Source organism: Silene latifolia, chromosome 4, assembly GCF_048544455.1.
Source record: "Silene latifolia isolate original U9 population chromosome 4, ASM4854445v1, whole genome shotgun sequence".
In the NCBI taxonomy this organism is placed as follows: Eukaryota; Viridiplantae; Streptophyta; class Magnoliopsida; order Caryophyllales; family Caryophyllaceae; genus Silene; species Silene latifolia.
Window position 1 is genome coordinate 91,398,590 of NC_133529.1, and position 9,071 is coordinate 91,407,660.

Sequence of the window (9,071 nt, forward strand, 5' to 3'; positions counted from 1 at the left end):
CATAGGCTTAGCATTTCATCAAATATAACATGTGCATGTATTAAGATCAAGACAAGCAAGCAAATAAGATATGAAAGCATATTAATTTAAGCATGAATCATTCCCCATGTTGGTTTCCCCTAATCACCCATTAAACCCTAGCTAAGAGACTACTCACTCATTATCATATTGATCATGCTAGAAAGGTTGTCAATCATACTAACATAATGAAACATGATGAATAAATGAAAGTAATTAGCAATAATTAAAAAGGGATTAAGAGATTATACCTACTAATGATTCCAATAATAAAGCAAGAATAATAGAAGTACTTGAATCCTAGATTGAGAGGTTGTCAATCTCCCAATAATAACCCAAATAATCTTCAATTACCCAAAATAAAGTAAGAACAAGAGAGAGATTAAAGAACTAAAACTTGGATTAAAACTTGATTAATACTTGATTACAATATTGAAGAGAGATTTGATTGATATTAACTACACTAATTATTGATAAGAAGAACATACTCCTCTAATTAGACTAATGGGATATTTATAGTGAAAATTAGGGAGGATGCATTAGGGTTAACTAAGGGCTAAACTAGTAATTACACTTTTTAAGTTGAGTAAGGAGACTCCGGTATTTTCTGAGAGAAGGGCTTCTCTAATCGTAGCTTTGAAGAATGAAAACGTGCTGTACTGAAATCCGTGCGGATGGGAGTCGGGACGGCCGGATCTGGGCTGAGGAATCCGAGCGGATTCGAGAGAGGGACGCTCGGATTGGCGAGGGGGAATCCGAGCGGACTCCAAGGTGGGACGCTCGGATTGGGCTGGACGGACGGGCGGATTGTATACAATCCGTTCGGATTGTCTGGCAGCGTCAATTCTTCTTCTTTTCTTCCCTTTTCTCCATGAATTCCTTGGGGATTTCCTTGGGGACTCAAGGATCCTTTTCTCAACATTGCTCTTCTACTATGCTATGTACAAAGGCCTTCTAGTCTTGTCTCTCCTTGATGCTTGGTCATTGAATACAATCAATTTAGCCTCGTTTTGCCACGAAAATGCAAGATTCTTACTCCTTTCCTACCAAGGGATCAAAATCTCAAAGAATATGCAAAACAAAGAACTAAAGATAAGAAATGACCCAAATAGGCACTAAAAAGCATGGAAACAATGGTAATTCGGGGGCTAAATATGCGCCAATTATGGTCACATCAAATATCCCCAAACCGAACCTTTGCTCGTCCCGAGTAAAGAGGTGACAAAGACTAGGACCAAAACTAACCTAACCTAATAATAATAGCCGATATGAGACAATTAGCGGGTCTCACTCCGCCCCTTCAACTCACAACAAGACAACCATGAGGTAGGATGCCTTCTTGCAAGGCAAGGTGGGTCTTGCCAAAACGGCGACACATCCAAACATTAAAGCACATAAAATCACATAATGGATGCATCTACAAAAGAATAGCCACTTTCCTCATCTAAGTGGCGGAAATTATCTACAAGGGAAGCAATTCAAGGGTACACAATCCTTCATAGATGCAATTTGTTCAAACTACTAAGCCTAGAAGGATACCAATAAATCACCTCCAAAAGGTGTCAAGCTAGGGTACCTTTGTCCTCAATCGTTAAATGCTTTTGTCAAGAGTAGACTCCCTATGGTGTTAGAAACACTGGAGGATCGCGGAATTCCCCCTCTTGCCTAGACAAGAAGAAGGGTCGTCCCCTCTCTACCATGCACAAAAACGGATACGATGGATAAAGGGATCGATAGTATTTGAGTTTCACTTTGGGAGTTTGCTTTGTTGTTGTTTTTCCCCACAATTTCTTGTGGCATTTGACATTTGAGAACACTTTCTTGCCATTTCTTTTTGATTTTTGGCATTTCAACACTTGACAACTTTTTGCATTTCTTTTTGAACATTTTCAAAGTCACCCCAATTAGTAACGAGGGTGCCTTGTATTTGAAGCTTAGGAGTTCTATTTTTGCTCCTCTTTTCATTTGATGCATTTTGCAAACGTTTTCTTTCTTTTCTTTTCATTGAACTCAAATTGATTTCTTTTTGTGCCCATTCCCTTTGATGACAAAAATGTGGTAGAACATGGATGAATGATAGAAGTATGCATGGTTTCAAGGGTCACCTTGGAATAAACGGTAGCCAAGGAGTTATCACACCACAAGGTACTCTTGACTCGGCCTTAAACCATGGGTCAAAGGATACTAGCATGACACATCCTAGGGTGTTTTACAAGTATTCTAACAAGCAAAGTCTTAAGAATAAAAAGCATCTACTAGGGCCTATATACACTTGTCAAGCTTCCCAAGTAGACGGTTTCGCAAAAATTTTCTAACATGCAAACTACATGCCATGATGCAACTAACATATAAACATCCTAATGCAAATGATTCTACCAACTAATATGGCATATAAACTAAATGCAAGTCCTAAGTTCACATTGTTATACCGCATCAATCAAAATAAAGCCACATAGTCATTAACATAAAGAGGAAAAAGGACATTGGAAAGATCATACCATGCGGTCTTCAATATCCTCATGTCTCGGATGTGGCGTAGTCGATCAATGTGAAAAAGGATGGACAAACACAATATATACAAAACAATATATACAAAGGAAATGAACTTGTTTTTGGTTTTTCAATTTTTTCAATTTTTATGATTTTTTTGAAATTTTTCAATTTTTATGGTTTTTGAATAAAAGTCAAGTGTTAGAATTCCCATCCCCACACTAATATGGGCATTGTCCTCAATGGCCAAAATGATGGAAATTATGCAAAAATGATGCATGATTTCTATACTAAATGCAATTCTACACTAAGCTATACTACATGATGCATGGTTTTTGTTATGACGGAGAGGATAATTTAGATTACCTCTCGTTGTGTATGCATTAACTTCCCCAAACCAAATAAGACACTATTGCTAATGTCAAAGCATGGGTATAGTTCATGCACACACTATGCTATGCATGAAATTAGATTGTCATTTTGGATTTTCAAAAATGGGAACAATAAAGAACACCTCAATGGAACCGAGGTGTGAGTCCTTTGATGTTGCTAGGACTAAACCAACAATGATCAAAATGAAATAAAATACAAAGAGATATAGACAAACCATGGGAGAGTAGGAGTCTCCAAGGCTAGTCTTCCATCATGCTATCATCATCACCACTTCCCTCATGAGAAGTGGTCACATTGCCACTTTCCTTGGCACTTTCTTCATCACTTTCCTCATTATCTTGTTCATCATCATCTTCACCATCTTCACCATCTCTTTCTCCATCTCCACTTGCTTCTTCCTCAATATTATCATCAATTTCTTCACCATTTCCAACAACCTCATTGTCTTCCACCACGTCCCTAGATGCACCCGGAAATAAGGCTTCTCTATCCGCCCAACTAGGCAAAGGACAAGATGGATCAAGGAGTCCTTGCCTAGCTAGATGTAGGAGGGGAGGATATTGAGCCAAATAAGCATTCTTCCGATCTTCATAAGCTTGCTTGTGCATGGCTTGCATAAGAAGAGTTACATAGTCTTTTCCAATTTCAATTCCTTGTGGTTTGAACTCTTCATACACAAAGGGGTAAGGCGGTATAACAATGGAAGAGGAGGGAGTTGCATGATCACCCTTTTGTTGTTGAATGATGTACTCGGCTTCCTTGGATAGGGGAAGTAAATAGTTGGTCCGGTGGACACTAAGACGGCAAATCTTTGCGGGTAAAGTGAATGATCGAGCCTCACTAGTAAGCCACCCATACTTGGTGTCAAGGGGATTGTGAGCAACCCACTTAAACTTGTTAATCATGATGGACATATCAATAAGATGGCCACCTTCCTTAGCCTTGTACTTGTTATCCTTATTGAAATTAGGATCAAAGTGCTTGGCTAGGACCGTGACTAGGCCGCCATTAACAATAACGGTTGTACCCTTCTTCCCACTATCTACATGGAGCCATCTATCAACCAATAGCCTCAAAGAATTGTAAGGCTTGGTGTGAATTCTTCCAATATTCAAAGTTGATTCAAGGAGAATAAAATCGAGTCCTGTGAAATGATTGGTGTGTTTCCTAGCAATTATGGTATTTCCCACAACTTTGTGCCATACTCTTATGCCCGGATGATGGACCAAAAGAGCACGACAAGCATGAAAATCTTCAAATTTCTTCCCGGAGATTGCCTCCCAAAGAGGCTCGGGATCATACTTCCCATATTGCTTATAAAATTTATGTTCATCGCTAAGACCCAAAATTTCACCCAATTCCGGAAAGGTAATGCGTCTACTAGTGTTAGCTAGACGAAACTCAATATTTTCCCTATTCTCAACTTTTGTCACTTTTAAAGAACTTAAGAATTCCAAGACAAGGGAGGGGTATGTTACTTCCTTCATTTCAAACAATTTCTTCAAACCCATGGCATTGAAAAAGGCTTTTGTTTGTTCAAGAACACCCAATTTCTCCAAAGCATCTTTACATATGAATTTGGTGGATTGAATTTGTTTCATAGCAAACTTGACAAATGTATTTCTATGGGTATCGGAAATGAAAGTTACCTCCGGATAATGCAAGAGTTGATCGATTACCGGAGTAGAAGGTGATGCTTCCATTGAAATTTGTTGATGTTGCACTTCCAAGTTTGGTGTTGATACCACCATTGCCAAAGCTTTCTTTGTTTGTAGAGCTTTTTGCCTTTGAGAGAGAGCCTTTGCTTTTGGTGCCTTTGTTGCCTTTGTTGCTCCCTTTGTTCTTGCCATTTGATGAACTAACCAAGTAAAGAGTCAAAAATCTTCAATTTGTAGAATGCCCAAATCGATTTTGAAGGTGAAAGGCTTTGCCTTTATGAGAACAAAAATCGACTCAAAGGTGAAGATTTTGTTCTTGGTTTTGATTGTTATTGAAGATGGAGTGATTGATTTGTTGTTTGAAGGATGGTTTGATTTGATTTTGGTGGATTTTGTTGAGGGTTTTTGTTTATGAGATGGAGAGGATGAGGGTTTTGATGTTGTGGGTAGTGTTTATGAATGAATGAATGAATGAATGAAGGTGGGATGGGTTATAAAGAAGTCGAGATTTTTCAAGACGCAGGGATAATCCGTGCGGATTTGGGCGCAATCCGTGCGGATTCTACAGCTTCAAAATTTTCAAAATCCCGCCTAGAGACGGGCGGATTCTGGGGAATCCGCTCGGATTCTTCTGTGATGGGACGGGCGGATTTTTGGGCAGACGGACGGATTCCAGTCCAGAGATTTTTCTTCGTTTTTCTTCAGCTGCAAGACGGGCGTCTTCTCCAAAAGACGGACGGATTCTATGAGACGGGCGTCTTTCCAGAAATCCGCTCGGATTCTTTGACAGTCAAGAAAATTGCAAATTCAGCACAGCCCAAGACGGGCGTCTTCTCAGCAGGACGCTCGGATCTTCTTCAGACGGGCGGATTCTCAGGAATCCGCTCGGATTGGTCCTTGTGTACACGGATTCAGTTCCATCCGTGCACAAACGCATTCCCTTATCATTCTTTCTTTCTTTCAAATCTTGTGTTCTTCATTGTGGGGGCACTACTAAGGCATGAATAGCCTAGGCAATTGCCATCCCCACACTAAGGTAAAGCACTACACATCAATTGAAATCATTAGTCCCTCCCTCACTTCTCTCTTACATGACAATTATTTTGATCAAAGTAAATAAAATCCAAAAATGACAAAAAATGCAATACAAAAAATTGAAAAGTAAGTTAGGGAGTTAGAAATATTTACAAGTGGTGGTTTAGGGAGGACTCCACCAAACTCTCATTCTTGATGAGATGTCAAGGGGGCATGTTCAAGGTGTTGTTGATGTTGCTCAACACCTTGAAGAAGTAATCAAAAGCTTGTTCATTGTTATGGTAGAGGTCCTCAATAGACCGTGGCCCTTGTTGTTGATCATGATCGATGGCATGCCCAATGTAGGGATTAAAGATCCCTTCAAATTCGTCGTCCCAAAGACCACAAACTTCATTGAGTTGATCATTGAAAATCTCTTGCTTAGATGGAGACAACTCTCCCAATTTCTTCTCTTGGCCAATGAGGCCATCATCTTCTTCCTTGGTTGATTTTGATGAGCTTTGCAAGCTCTCCTTGTCACAATTCACTTGCTCTTTGAATGGAGCATCTTCAATTTTCTTCCTCCATTGGAGTTCCGATTTCTTCCTTTCATCTTTTCGGCTATAATGGTCAATCATGAAACATGGCTCATGCAAACGAGGAGCTCTCATGGTCTTGTCAAGATTAAAAGTTATGCTTTCATATCCTACTTCTAGAGTGAGCTCTCCATGTTTCACATCAATCACCGCACCCGCGGTGTGTAGGAAAGGTCTTCCTAAGATGATTGGAATGTTGGAATCTTCCTCCATATCAACAATGACAAAGTCCACCGGGATGAAAAACTTCCCAATTCGCACGGGGACATCTTCCCATATCCCTAATGGTGTCTTCGTCGATCTATCGGCCATTTGAAGAGTGATATTGGTGCATTTAAGCTCTCCCATTCCCAACCTTTTACTCACCGAGTATGGCATGACACTCACACTAGTCCCTAGATCACATAAGGCTTTGTTGATCGTCGTGTCGCCAATGGTACACGGTATTGAGAAGCTTCCCGGATCCTTTAACTTTGGAGGTGAACTCCCTTGAAGTATTGCACTACTCACCTTAGTGAAGGCGATAGTCTCAAGTTTCCGGATCGACTTCTTCTTTGTGAGGATATCTTTCATGTACTTTGCATAGGCCGGAACGTGATTGATTAATTCCGTGAAAGGAATTGAGACTTCTAAGTTCTTCACAATTTCCATGAACTTTCCAAGTTGATCATCAAATTTGGGCTTGGCTTGACGACTTGGAAAAGGATGTCTAATCACAATGGGCTCCTTCTCTTTGGCTTTGTCTTCATTTTTCTTTGAACTTTCTTCTTTTGATGATTCCCCTTCTTTGGGACTTTGCACAATTTCTTCCTTTTCACTAGCTTTCACAACTTCATCCTCAACTTGCTTCTTCGGTGCTTCATATCTTGTACCACTTCTCAAGTGAATGGCACTAACCGTTTCATGTCTAGGGGGATTACTTTGAGGTGGTAATTGCCCCTTTTGTCTTTGTGAGCTTGAAGATGCTAGTTGGGTCAATTGTGTTTCCAACATCTTGGTGTGAGCTAGAATGTTGTTGATGGTGGTGTCTTTTGCTTGGCTATCTTTTTGCATTTGAGTGAAAAATTCTTGTTGATTCTTTTGCATTTGGAGGACCGCTTTTTGGACATCAAAACCTTGGTCATTTTGGTGATTGTATGGATTTTGATTTTGGTAGCCTTGGTTTTGATTGTAAAAGGGTCTTTGATTTTGATTTCTCATGGGTGGTGGAGTGTATGTTGTTTGAGGGTTTTGAACATTTTGGCTTTTGTATGAGAGATTTGGATGGAACTTGGTGTTTTCATTGTAAAAATTTGAATAAGGGGTACCACTTTTGTAAGCTTGGAAAGCATTAACTTGTTCGGTTGTTCCCCTACATTCACTTGAGTCATGACCCAAGGTTCCACAATTCTCACATATCCCGCTTGGGATTGATGAGGATGCCGTCATGGCATTGACATGATGCTTTGATGATTTCGAGTTTTCCTCAAGTCTAGTCATAGCTTGTTCAAACTTCAAGTTGATTGTGTCAATGTGAGCACTAAGTTGAGCACCCAATTGAGCAACGGAGTCCACTTCATACTTTCCTCCTCTAGTAGCCTTGCGAGGTCTACTATATTGTGAATTATGGACCGCCATTTCCTCAATCTTGTTCCATGTTTGATTGTCATCAACTTCGGTGAACATTCCATTTGATCCCATATTGAGAATGTTCCTTGAATCTTCATATAAACCATTCCAAAATTGTTGCACTAAAAACCATTCGCTAAGTCCATGGTGAGGACATGAGCGACAAATACCTTTGAACCGCTCCCAAGCTTCATACAAAGATTCTTCATCCCTTTGCTTAAAACCCGTAATTTGAGCTCTTAGCATGTTAGTCTTCTCCGGTGGGTAGAATTTTTTGTAGAAAGCTAGAGCTAACTTCTTCCAAGAATCTATTCCAAGGGTGGCCTTATCAAGGCCCTTCAACCATTGCTTTGCGGTGCCGATTAACGAAAAAGGAAATAAGACCCATCTTATTTGGTCTTGAGTCACGCCCGTTTGAGAGATAGCTTCACAATAATCGCAAAAGGTTTCCATATGAGAATGAGGGTCCTCACTAGGCATTCCCCCGAATTGGCTCCTCTCAACTAGTTGGATGAAGGCGGACTTGGCAATAAAATTTCCGGTAAGATGTTGTGGTGTAGGAGTACCATTTGGTAAATCCTCCTCGGTGGGTATAGAGTGTGACGAGAATTTAGGCATTGTAGGTGGATTTTGTGTGGTATTGTTTAATGGGTTTTCTTCTCCTTCTATTGCGAAAGGATTGACAAACTCACTAGTGGGTTGAACAACTTCACCAACACCTCCCAAATTCCTCCTAACAAGTCTCCTATTATTCGTCAAGGTTCTTTCGATTTCACGGTCAAAAGGTAACAAATCTCTTTGTAACCTTCTAGACATGCAAAATATCAAACAACTCGAAAACAATTAGAACGAACCTTGAGGAGTTTTACTTCCCCAAGGTGAAAAAGACACAACTAAAAACAATAAAAGAAATCTTAAATCAATTAAACACCGTCCCCGGCAACGGCGCCATTTTTGATCGGTGCCATTTCGTGTTCACAATTAAGCATATGTGGTCGTTGGTCAATGGTCGATACAAAACACAATTTATACTCCACAAACAACTCTACAATTAGTAAAGAGGCAAGTAAAGGTCGGATCCCAAGGGACGGGTATTGAAATGAGAATTCTATTGTAACTAGTAGTGTCTAAGGGGTGTCACAAATTGGGTTGATGTAGAAGGTTACTAAACTAAAATAGCAATGAAAATAAACTAGCAAGATGAATAAAATAAGGGGTGTAAACAATTGATTAAAAGCACTAGGGTGTCATGGGTTCATAGGGGAATCTTGGGATATGATCATACGAACATGTT

General features: G+C 39.9%; 1 non-coding gene across 1 annotated transcript; it reads left to right on the plus strand.

Annotated features, from left to right (window-relative positions):
• The first annotated feature begins 7,916 nt into the window (after positions 1 to 7,916).
• Positions 7,917 to 8,023, plus strand: LOC141654259 (small nucleolar RNA R71). The gene has a single exon (XR_012547821.1). It is a non-coding gene; the product is annotated as a small nucleolar RNA R71 (small nucleolar RNA).
• The last annotated feature ends 1,048 nt before the right edge of the window (positions 8,024 to 9,071 follow it).